This window comes from Anser anser, assembly GCF_964211835.1.
Source record: "Anser anser genome assembly, chromosome: 2".
Classification (NCBI taxonomy): Eukaryota; Metazoa; Chordata; class Aves; order Anseriformes; family Anatidae; genus Anser; species Anser anser.
In genome coordinates this window covers 33,816,226-33,829,380 of record NC_139721.1, presented here as the reverse complement: position 1 = coordinate 33,829,380, position 13,155 = coordinate 33,816,226, and the positions used below count along the sequence as shown (strand labels likewise).

General features: G+C 37.4%; 1 long non-coding RNA gene across 1 annotated transcript in view; it reads right to left on the bottom strand.

Moving 5' to 3' along the window:
- Positions 1-12,570, bottom strand: part of LOC310895002 — a 41,186-nt gene extending 28,616 nt beyond the window's left edge. The window contains exon 1 of the long non-coding RNA XR_014580343.1: positions 1,907-12,570. This is a non-coding gene — a long non-coding RNA (uncharacterized lncRNA). The remainder of the gene's footprint in view (positions 1-1,906) is intronic.
- Positions 12,571-13,155: the final 585 nt, after the last annotated feature.

The following is a 13,155-nucleotide window of genomic DNA, read 5'->3' as shown; positions in this document are numbered from 1 at the left end:
CATGAGATTGTCTATATGAATAATCAAAGTGGTAGTCTATAAAAATGGTACAGGAAATTATAGTGCTTATTTGTAGCTGGAGTGGAAAGATACTGAATACAAGATATGATAACTGTAACGTAGGATGTTTAGCACTCAGAATGCCATCTGGTTCTGTACATGACTTAATCTTCCACATTTTGCAGATGAGCTAGGCAAAATTTGGAAGAGTATGTAGGTAGTTGTATTAAAATACAAAAGTTATCGGTTACTCACTGCAATGCTTTAATAAGTATATCACTATACCATGTATTTTGTGACAGGATTGGAGGAATACATATATTTCAGAATATGAAGGAGAAAATAAATACTAGCAAGAACCTCAAGAACCTAGAATGGTTGCTTTATCTATTCTTTATTAGAACTTTCTCTTTTTATCTATTCTTTATTAGAACTTTCTCTTAAAGATCTTATTCCTTAAATGACTAGACCAAATAAGCTCACTAAAATTTGTTAAATTCTAGCTTATGCAATAAATGTTTTTTGACGATGCACGTTGTCCAAATAGCAGTTGTGTTAACTGTATGGGTGACAAGTGGCACTGACAATAGTGTCTTAAATGCTAGTAGTGAATGTGACACGTAAATGAAAACATAATATGTAAAGTGTTGTGTTTGTGTGTTTTTTTTTTAAATGCAAACTAAGCTTTCTATATGTGATCATAGGTGATTGCAAATGAACAGAGATAAGAAAAAAATTAAATAGGCTTCAAACTTAGTTCTGTTTTGTCAGTAGAAAATATTTTAACTGCATTTTCATAAAAGTGTATTTTTCAAAACATTTGCTTGTCCTCTGTGTGTACCTCAATGTTCTGGAGAGTTACTCTGTTGAGATGAGAACTTAGGTAGGCTGCCTCATTTATGAAATAGTTCCTTTCAGTTTTTCTGTCTCTTTGTTTTCCAGCATTAAGATTTAGTTTGGAACAATAATACCACAGTTCAGTGTTAGATTAGTCACTCATTAAAAGAACAAAATAAATTTCCAGGTAATACTAATATGAAATAATTATTTTGCAAAAGACTTGATTTTGTATGATGTAATAAGAAGCCTTTGTTTGGGGGCTTTCCCTTTTACATAACTACCATTTCACAGATCCTTTAATTGGAGCACACCTGATTACCTGTGGAGGCTTTCCAAAATGGCTTAATTAGAATGAGACCTGTGTACAAGGAAATAAACAATGACAACAAAAATACAAAAGAAAAAAAAAGAGAAATGTGGACAAGATGATAGGAAAGAAACAAGTTTATAGAAATTTTACTTTGTGATCTTAGAGTTCATTGCCATTGAAATCCTAAAATTACCTTCATATGTAGTATGATACTCAGCATTTTTTCCTTAGAACTCTATCAGTGTAAGTAAATCACAAATATCACAATTTGGTGTTACATATTTTATAGCTATCTATCTATATATAGCTGCACCATATCAATTCAGTCTGCTCTTGGCTAACAAAACTTCAAGCAAAGTTCCATTTATATGTCATTAGGAAGTCAATTAACATGAAGATTTATTAATTTACTTAGTTATTTTGCCTAGTATAAATTCGACTCCTTATCTTTAAGTAATAAAGTGTATGGATTGCATTACCTCTGTCTAAGAAAAACAGCTGTGACTATCAAAATAGTCTCATATCATTTTATACTTTGCTGGTAAATTTACTCTGTAATAGCTTTATAATTATTTAGATAATTAGTTTTTTTCATGAGTTTCATTTCTGACTTAGAAATATCAGGGAAATCATTTTCCATCTCTTCACCCCTACCACTTTTTCTTCTTTAATTTAAACTTCCACTGGGTGGCATAGTTTCTCCCGTATAAAATACAGTAAATTTAATTCTCCAGTAAACTTGGAGCTTTGACTTACCAATGTTTTGCACAATTATGGTTATCACGCTGGTGGCATAGATCGTAAGAGAATGCTCCCTCTGGAGTATGTTTCTTCTGTCTGTCTATCTGTGTAAATCTGCAGAAAATCTTTGACTTGAGGTTTTCAAGACTGTACTGAGAAGAATTGCTAGGTGGGTTTTTTTTGGTTTCTTCTTTTCTATCTCAGATATCTGCAGAAAACAACATAACTTGACATAAATTTATCTCTGCAATAGAGGCTGTATTTTACAAAGCTTTATCTTGAGATAACAGTATTAGTGAAAAGAGAAACAAAGAAATATTAGGGAAAAAATAAAAGAAGAAGAAAATCTAAGAACTGTACTGTACAAAGAGCAGTCAATAGACATTTAACTTTCTTTCTAATAGCTCCAGATCACGGGCACCCAAAACTGTTACAGAACTCAATAAATGAAGCGTGCATCGATGCTAGAAGAAATCTCAAACAGGGAATAAAGGCTTTAATCATCACACAAAACAAAACAAAAGAAAACAAACAAAGAAACAAACAAACTTAAATTGAACTAAGGGGATATGAAGAAGCTCCTGCACTGAAGATCCTCCCCATCTACTCGGCCCCGGTGAGGCAGCACCTGTAGTGCTGTGTCCAGTTCTGGGCTCCCCAGTACAAGAGAGACCTGGAGCTACTGGAGAGAGGCCAAAATTATCAAGGGATTGGAGCACCTCTCCTGTGAGGAGAGGCTGAGAAAGCTGGGACTATTTCTCTTAGAGAAGACTGAGAGGGCATCTTATCAATGTGTATAAGTATCTGAAGGGAGAGTGTCAAGAAGATGGGGCCAGACTCTTTTCAGTGGTGCCTAGCAACAGGACAAGAGGCAACAGGCACAAAGTGAAATACAGCAAGTTCCAGCTGAATATGAGAAAACATTTCTTTACTATGAGGTTGACAGACCATGGAAGACGTTGCCCAGAGAGGCTATGGAGTCTCCTCTGGAGTTGTTCAAAACCCACTTGGACAGCCTGCTTTAGGTAGCCCTGCTTGAGCAGGGTGTTGGACCAGATGACCTCCAGAGGTCACTGCCAACCTCAGCCATTCTGTGATTCTGCAACTCTGTGAATTGTCCGTAGAACTTGAAAGTGAACTCTGCTAACGTATCTGTCTCTTCAACAGTGACTTCTGTGCCTAAACCCAGCTTCTGTGAATATTCCCGAACCGGTTGTTAACCATTGATCCTAACTACATCCCTAACTTTCTACAGAATAACTAGTCAGTCTTCTTGATATAAAGTACCTACTCCGGCACAAAAATGTTGGTGAGAGGGAACAGAAATTTGTAAGTCTTCGGTTAGCATCTGCCAGTGTAGCATGTTGTCTATCATGGGACACATTGTCCGAGACCTCTTCAACAGCCACCAATCATCTAAATGTTGTTCAAGTGTCAAATGTTCCACTAAATTCATCATTGAAAACTACTAAAGTGACACTTGTGCACAGCCAGGAATATGATATTTCCTGGATTTCTTCCAGATCTTTGGACGTATGTCTCACCTAACTTTTAACATACAAAAACCAGTTCCTGGCATGTAGTGTTTGAGTGGCATCTATCATCTCATTTCTAATTATTAATTATACTTATTTTCTCTATACTTTCTGGTTATTAGTAGCAAGTTCCTCCCAGAATATGATTCCACTGCCTTATCCAGATCTAATATAAGGGCAACTGTCTAGTTCTCCAGACCAAAACAGAGGCTAACATTCAGACAATGGAAAAAATAACCACTTCATTATGTACTGTATGATTCAGCTTAGTAATTGGGTGGAACTCAATTTTTAATTTGAATTTACTAAAGTTTTAATTTGAATATACTACCCAATTGATGCACTCTTTTGATTTACAGTTCATCAGACAAATGGGTAGAAAAGCAATGAACCAATACGTCTGTTAAAAGTTCCATGCCATGACCTGCAAACCGACTCTGAACCTTACCTAGCGTGATGATTGCCTTGAAAGCCATTTAGACCTTATAAGCACTGTCAAATGTTTCACTCTAAATTTAGCTCTTTTAGGAAGATAACACTCATCTTTTTTTTTTAATACACAGTGCCAAAATGTGAGGACATAATGATGCCAATTTTCACTGTGTGGATGGCAGTCTTTGGGGGAAGAAAAAAGAAGCTTGTTTCTGATTTCTGTAACATTCTGTAGGAGCTGCAGGTGCTTGCCACTTTTAAAATTAAGACAAGACTATGCAACAAATCAGAGGAAGACAGAAATGTTTGCTAAGCATTTTTAGTGAATGAGTGATTTAGAAATTTGGTGATATTTCTGAGGACAGTAAACACTGTTTATATTTTAGAACCCAGGAATGACCATTGAGGTGACACATAAAGAATATGAAAAGCACAGTAAATTACTCTATTTTTCATTTGTATATAATATTATAGTGGCACAAGGTTAGAAGAAGGGATCTCGACAGAAAATAGCTAGATGATTTTTAACACATTGGTACAAAATGAAATATTTATTTAGTGGAATGTGTATCTGAAGGACATCCCAAAGCTGGGATGTTTACAGACTGAATTTTTAAAGTGACTTAATAATGTGCTGATTAAAAAGGCCTGCAGTTTGTTAATTTAGTTTTGGGGAGATAAATCTTTGATTCTCCCTTAAGTACTGGAAGCCAACTACTATCAAAAGAAGCAAGTCTGGTGAACAAATCATTAGGTCTTGCCAAGCACAGAAGTTAGGTTTTGCTTGCTAAGTAGTGTTCTGCTGGGAAGTTAGAAAGTATACACTTATTCCATTTCAGGCCATCATCTATGGGTCGTGGAAGAGAGCAGAGCAGGTAAAAGTCTGTAAGTCACACTGTGATGTCTTGCCAACTATTATATAAATTTATATATGATCTATTCTTTGTATCTCAGTATTACAAGAAAACATATTCATGTAACCATAACATAACCAGTCGTGGGTTTTATAATTCGAAAACACTATTTTTTGTTTGTTTGTTTTATTTTTTAACAACTGCTTCATGCATCTCAAGATTTTCACATACTTTCAGTTGGATTTGTTTCAAAGAGTGTGAATCTTCCAAATGGATATAGTCATTCTCTAACATGTTAAATTTTTACTTGCATCAGCCTTTGACAAAAAATGTTTCTACTTGCTGTAAGTTTTCCTGACGTTTTAATTTTCATATCTTGCCAATGTGTAGTATGCATAATGATCTCTGTTCTGTTTTCACAGAGTATTTCCTCAATAACTAATTCTTATGTTTAGTTAATTTAAAATGAGGAAAACACTCATTTTGTGACTGTTCATCACAACTTCATCTGGTCAGGTCTGTGTTTTCAGAGGCCTTACCAAAAATTTTGTTAGCTTGTACAATTGTAGTTGACGTGTATGTCTGTCTGGATCCAAGGGCTTGAGAAGAGCTGCTGAACTGGTGCTCCACAGGCCTTAAAATTGAAAGACATATTCTTCTCTCTCTTTCCTTTCTTCTTTTCACAGAGAACTCTTTCTTACATTTAACAGCATTGGATGTTGACATTTCTGTTGGCTAAAATCCAAACCACCAATTGAAATACAGATAGTTGCATTAGGTTATGCTCCAGTTCAAGTCAAATATATTCTCTGTTTAATGTTTTCCAATAATGTTTCTTTGGACTCTGAGTGTATGACTTCGAAGACCTGGTTCAGAAAACTTCTGAATATGTAGTCAATCTCTGAACATATGGCCTGTGATATCATTTAATTGCAGCAATAAAAGGATGCTCCTCATATATTTCATGCCAAGAGGAAGAACTATTCTTTCCTGTAGTTGAATTATTTATCATTTTGCTCTGGTTCTTTTGAATTTCAGATATTTATCTAGTCGTCCTCATCCTCATCAAGCTGTCCAACAGCAATATCCCTCATTCTTCTCAAAAATATGATCCATGAGCTGGTCATTTTATAGATGAATACTCAGGACAATCTCCTTCCTGAAAAACTTTCTTGCTAGTTGACATGACCATCTTTACTAAATGGAAGTGCAGAAATCATTTATTCTAAAAGCTACTCCTGATGTCCAGTGTATAAGTCTAAATCTGAATTATTACAATCAGCCAAGATGTCAGTGCTCCCCAGCTTCTGCACTCTCTTCCACCCATTAGACTGATTTCCACACTTGTGTGTCTTGCTTTGACGATATCAGTCCGGCAATTCTTGTGTCTGTGTCAGAGCTCTTTGAACCAGAAAATGCCACAGTTTTGCACTTAATGTTCTGGCCTGAGCTGGACCCTTCAGCTGTTTCCCCATGACACAGAACAACTTTTTTCTAGGAATCCGTCCTAAAATTTCTAGGACACAAATAAGTAGGTACTATTGTACAACTAACCTTAAACTATCTATGTTTAAGGATTTGACTTAGCCAAATAATTGTAGAGTGTAGTTTTGATTTATAGGCTGCATTTGATTCTTAAAAAGGTGTTTTTAGTGCTACATGTTAGCTGTGTTGGCATAATTAAAAGCTGATGGCTTTTAAAATAGTTGCTATGCTGTAATCCATACAGACTATGGGGAAATAAATAAATAAATAAATAAAATATTTTCCTACCTTTCTTGCTGGAATCCAGAAAACTGTACAGTTCTGAACAGCTGGTTTTCAATATGTCAAGCTTTAGTTGATTAAATTGCTGTTCCAGAATATTGAAATAAATGGCTTATCTCAAGAAACTAAGCAATCTGCTGCCTTATTTGGTAAACAGTCATGAGTATGTAAAAGCTGGAATTAGGTTCAGCCTTAAAATAAATATGTAAGACTCCAAAAAATTTTTAATGATTTTAGTTTTATAATATGCTCACAGCTCTCATGCTGATTCTTTTGTTTAAAGAGCATTCACTCTAGCTTCATGCATAAGTGCTGTGGCATGTCTCCTTTTTTTTTTTCTTTTTTTTTTCTTTCTTTTTTTTTTTTTAACTAAACAAGGACAATCTAGAATTGATAGACAACATCCCAAAATAACTTTTCCTTGTCATTACATGAACTTTTGCATTGACCTATATTAGGCAAATTGTTTTTAAAAAATGCTTTAAAGTGCTTAATACATTTTAACTGGTGAAAATCTGGTCAAGTTCAGCCTATCAGTTTCCCTGAATCTGTGCCAGATGTATGAACTGAATGTTTCTATTTTGAGCCATTCCCAAATAAATAACTGGCAACAACATTTAGATTTAGTTGGGTAAGACAGCAAAGTATTTTAGAAAGTCACCAATACTTCAATTTTCAAAGCTCTGTTTAAGTCTTGTGACTTACTAAAGAGAGAATGATGTGTGTGAAAGGAGGAAAGGTAGGAAGAAGAGGTGCCAAAAAAAAAAAAAAAGAAAAAGAAATTTGGAATTTTTCACTCTCAAGTTTAGAATGTGAGGGAGAGAATACCTGAGATGGAGGATCGTCAGGGAATGTGTATTTAGAAGACGATCTCATGACAAACTATCCTGAACTGCTTTTGTTTGTCCTTCATGGGGGTAGAGAGGAACATCGGGTTGTGTCTCCCTAGTCAGGGTCTTCTGCCAAAGATTAGAGTTCAGTTTGCTTGAAATAAAAATCATCTTGTTGTCTCATTACCTCAGATATTAAAAAATAATAAATAAATAAAAGTAAACAAATATTGGCCTCCCATTTTGACATTTGAATCAAATTTTATATGAAATATTTTTGAATTCTATATGGAAAAAAAAAATAAAAACTGTGAAGTTCCTTTCTACTTGTTTCACAAATTTTCTCTCCCTGCATTTTTTTTTTAATCAACAAAATAACACACCTCGACCTGGTTATCCTTTGTTGCCTGTCTTTCACTTTCTTACATCACAACTTTTCTGTCAAGATTGTTTTGTTTTTTTCCTCACCATGTATTGACATGTATTCTTGATACACAATAGCTAGACAAATTTTGTATTTATAAACTCTTCTTCCAAAGAATAGTATGGAGCAATAGCAGGATATTGTAGGTGGGTTTCTGGAGCACCAGAGATCAACCTGTTGATAACCTGCCCTAACAGAAGCATATTCATACCAACACAGTTCTGTCCTTAGTTAATAGAACCTGGTAGTTTCAGCCAGCTGTGCATTTGTCTATGGTACAGTTAATCTGCAAACCAAAGAGACTACTCAAAGATAATTAAGAGGTTACTCCACATCTATGTTCATTCTTTCTTGCCAAATCTATAAAAAGCTGACTTTGCTGTGTCTTGCTTTTGCAGATGTTACATGCTGGTCTAGCTAATGCAAGTCTTGAGTTTATTGGGATTTGTAGCTTTTTCACACAGAGATTTCAGTGAAACATCAGTAATATTTTAAAGCTGGTAACAGAAATAGGCAATATTCATCACTCAGCCTTCCGTTTTTGAGTTTATTTATGGTGTGCATTTTAACCATGCCCCAGATGCAGAAATGGCTTCACTAAAAGCTAACCTGTTTCTGGCTGTGCCAACTGCTGCAGCACTCACATGAACTAATAGAGGTGTCCGTCTTTCATCACTTTTGTGGTTACAGATTTAGCACAGCTTTTCCTTGAGCTGGTTTCATGCACAGCTGGAGAAAGATACTGCAAAGGCAAGTTTTATTAGTGCAAAAGGGTTCTGTATGAGTCCAGTTTGGTGCACTGCATTTTACTAGGTCAGTCTCAGCATCAACTTGCTGGACACCCAGGTGGGAGTTAACCAGATGCCTCTGGGCTCTTCTCCTCTGGCCTTCAGGTTCCCAGAAGGATTATTTAATTCTTCCTGACACTGCAAATTACTGAGCGAACCCTAGTCTGAGATTCTGCATAGACTAATGAATCTTCCCCAGAGAACCAGGGAGCACGAGGAAGAGCCATTAGAGTCACTGTACAACACCTACTTCCAAGTACCAACTTTAAGCCAAAATTAATACTAAAAAGTTCAGGTCACCTCGAACCACTTCCTTGCACTGCTACTCAGAGGCTCCTGCATCACAGTCTCTCTTAGATTCCATGTTTTCAAGGTTTTTATCTCCATAACTGGAGATAGTGTGGACCCTATTACTATGTATACTCAGAGGTCATTGTATATCTCAGTACAAAAATTTGAAAATTTGCAATTTTGGAGGAGTATTTAACTATGTTGTAAACATTTAACATTTCCTGTGTAAAGCAATGCAGTTTTTAAAAGAAAACACTGAACAAGCAAAAGGCGTAAACCTGATTCCACTGAGGGACAATCTGCCTGTGAGAAATCTCTACAGCAGACTGAAATCTAGCTGCTGGTAGTTTATTTGCTGGAAGAAAACCAGACCATCATTTGCCCACTTCCCAGAAAAGAGCATCTGTGGGTGTTCTCACTTCTTTCTCACCAGTACTACAGATGAAATCTTGCAATAAGACCTGATTGTTAAAACAGCTACCTCAAGCAAACTGTTATGGAAAACACTGACATCAGCCCAACTTCACTGTTGTTGTGCTTGTACCCCTCTTGTGGTGCGACAGCATTACAAACTGGGCTGCTTCTTTCTTGGAACTAGAAATGCAGCAAGAACTGCTAAAGCTAGCTCTAATTCTTTGCTGCATTATTTTGTTTGCTTAAAGCCTTCTTTATCCTAACCTCTAATTACATTTATCCTGAGTAAATACAGATAGGAGAAAAAAAATCTTTAAAAACCACTGAGTTATCCAGGAACATGTGGTATGAAGATGATGGGAAGTGGCTTCTCCTACTTGTATTTGTGTGTCCCAAAAATAAAGTATTCCTCTGTTGTCAAAAGAGACATGTACAGTTGGTATTCTTCCTCCATCACATAGCAGAGGGAACCATCAGAGACCCTGCAGCACTGTGATCTTGTGTGCTAAAGGAAACCTGGATTCATGAGTCTTTGTAATACTCATTATAGTAGTTGGGTACCCTACATCAGCAGGTAAATGCTTTCATTTCCTGCCTTTGGAATGTTATGAATCCATTATGGGGAGAAAAAAAAAAAAAAAAGGAGGGAAAAGCAACAAAATAAACTAGGTTTGTATTCCCTCTATACTGTGTTCTGCTTCCTACTGTTAGAAAAGGCCAACTTTAAGCTATCATTGCTATAAATCCTTAGGAAAGTGTCCACTTTCAACTCTAGCTATACTCTATTTAGCTGGTTATCACTGCCCACCATTTGGAGGTCACCACCTCTACAGGTTCTGCAAAAGCATAAGTGAGAGTGCTCTCTACAGCCTCACCAAAGTCAAAGAGGTTAGTTGAAACTACCTTCACTATGAATTAAACTGAGCTGGTCCACTTTGCCTGAGATGATAAAGGATCACCTACTTTTTTGTATCAGCAGGCTTCAGAGAATGGTGACAAATACTATTGTAACAAAATTTTCATCTATCCCAACCTCACACAGCAGCTATCCCTGTGGGTAATTTGATACAGACTTTCCCCTCCACCCATGAAGACTGTGTTCCTAAAAATTACACTTATTAGTAAGTCAACAGATAGCAAAGCAAGTTTTTTTATCCCATAAGAATGACTGCAATAGAAGGGAGATGCATACAGGAACTTGAGTATAATTTAAATACATGAGGACAGTGTATATGGAGTGGGAGTTGGAAGAGGCAGAAGAAAGATCAACTGGAGATGTTGGTTTTGGGAAAGCTGAGATGTTTCAGAATGATCTGTCACATAGCTTGTATTAAGCAATAAATATTATAATATTATTGTACCCCTGTACATCATCACCCTGTTTTTTCATCCTTCATCCTTGATAGAAAATTCACTCAAGTTGGAGGAAGATGATGACTATGATGAAAACATAACCATTCAGAAATAGGCAGCAAGAAGGCAGAAATAATTTAGGTCAGGCTTTTGGCCTCATCAAGTGGCAATGTTTGACAGATGTTTATGTTCCAAAAGAGCGCAGACACAAACACCAGCCTCCTGAAAGCCAGCATCTCCTCCAGATGACAAGCCTGATGATCTTACCGCCTCCTTTTGAATAGTTATGCCTTCATCACTGTCCTCTTCCTCAGATGAATTAAGGTCAATAAAGTGTGAAGGATGGAAATGGGTAATGGAGGTTAGCAGGGAAGGCTGTTAAACTATTAGCAGTGAAGCTCGGAAACAACAGCTAAGAAAGCAACAGTGCCGGGTGTTGCTGTGCTGCATACTGAGGAAGTGGTATGAGACATGCTGGGGTTGGTCTGCCTTTAGCAAAAAGGCAAAAGTTTTCCTTACGATACTTGTGGTAGGAAGATTCTGTCTAGTTTAATGTCTCCATAACATATTTCCACTAGAGTTTATATCATGGAAGTCAGGTTCTTCCTTCACTGACCCTTCGAATAAGCTATTAAGCTGTCATATCATTATGCATTCCCAAGCTTTTTGTTCAGCAGCACTCTTGCCTCATTTGGAGCAGTAGATGAACAATGCTCACTTAATAAACAACAATTCAGTACTGTTTTCCCTTGGTTACTCAGTGTGTGGCCCTCAAACTGATTTATTGCATATTGTTTTGAGGACAGAGCTATGAATTCTCTTAGGAATTTTCCATGCAAGGGTGCACGCATGTGTCTCACAAAGCAAGTTATTTTACTGTTGTTATAGATGAGGGGCTACACCACAGAGAGATTACATTCAAAATTATTTGCTGGTTTTGGTTGCCTAATCTGAAGCGTTCTGGATTTGGTTTCTTCAAAGTATTTCCAATGAATAGCCCTTCATATGCTAAAATATAAATCCCATTGCTCTTACTGTGAGTTCTCAAGGCTTTTACAAATTATAGGCTGAGATCTCTAGCCAGGCATATAGAAAATCAGAAAGCATGTGGTTGCAACCATATAAATGCAGTGGAACTAAATTCTTTAAGGTGGAATGAACTGTGACTTCTTTTCTCTCCCAGCACCCCCATATCTGATTTACTGTCATTAACCTTCAGCAGTAAAACAGATAGTCATTCTAAAGACAAAAATGAACTTCCCAACACCAACTTGGTTCATTCTTAGAGGCAAGGGGTACGAACAGATTAGAGGAGTTAGGAGAAAATTCACAGGGAAATGGGGAGGAGGCCACAGAACAGAAATCTCAGATCCCTTCGACACACAATGTCAATCACCTGCATGTGATCATGTAATTACGACAAACAGAATTAAAAAGGCTTTGAAGTCAAGTTATATTTGTGAGGTGACCATCTAGGGTGAAGTGATGTGATCTGTCTCCCTAGTATGGGAAGTTGAAGCTAGGACGTGCAGTTGTGAGCGGCCCACCCCAGGGCAGAACGTGGGAGGATGCAGCCATACAGGTCCCAGCTGGCAGCCAGTGCTGGGTGCTCCATGCCAAGACCAGGGCTGAGGCGACAGCACTGTCATCTGCTACAAATGTGCCCTGGTCAAGTCACTGAGGAAGCCATCAGGTGAAGAAGCAAGGGAGGAGCTGAGCAGACTGTATCCTCAGAGAGGATAAAAAAAGACAGGACCTTAGCAGAGCCGAGAGCTCAAGCCCCACGTTGTACAGAGGGAGGAAGAGACAGAAGCTCTGCTTCTAGCAGAAGACAAGGTGGATACTGGGATCTTGTGACTCCTGGAGCAAGGCAGAGTTCTTTATCCAGCTGCAGTGGTTTGGTTGGAGACCAATTACAGGACCCCAAGACAAGAGGAGGCCGAGCTCTGCCAGGGGAGACAACTGGGCCGGCCGTGCCTGACAGATGGAAACCAGTGCAAATAGAAAATAAATAAATAAATAAAATAAAATAAAATAAAATAAAATAAAATAAAATAAAATAAAATAAATAAAATAAAATAAAATAAAATAAAATGAAATAAAATAAAATAAAATAAAATAAAATGAAATAAAATAAAAGGAAGTAATGGGTGATAGTGCCTGGGGGATTGCCTTCTGTGGGAGACAGAAGTACTCATCTGTTGCACCAAGCTGCTGTCTCCAGAGGGTTGCTGCTTGCCTGAGGTCTGCATTTGGGGCACTGTGGAGACCTGGCTGAATAATGTTGGTTTTGGTCTACTGTGCTTTGCTTCTCATCCATATCTACATGGGCAGTAATGATACCATACTGCTAGTGCAGATTTTGAGCAGTCCTCTGGGGGCAAGGTTGAAAGGTGTGGAGCTTCAGGTGCTCTCCTCAGCCCTGCTGGTCAGGAGAAACAGCTCGAGCACAAGTGGAAACACAGCTTCATATCTGTCTGGTGTCACAAGAGCTTTGGCATCTATGACCTTGGGGCTGTGAAGAATGAGAACTGCCAAGGAAAGATAAGATCCTTCCCCGAGAAAAAGAGGGGCAA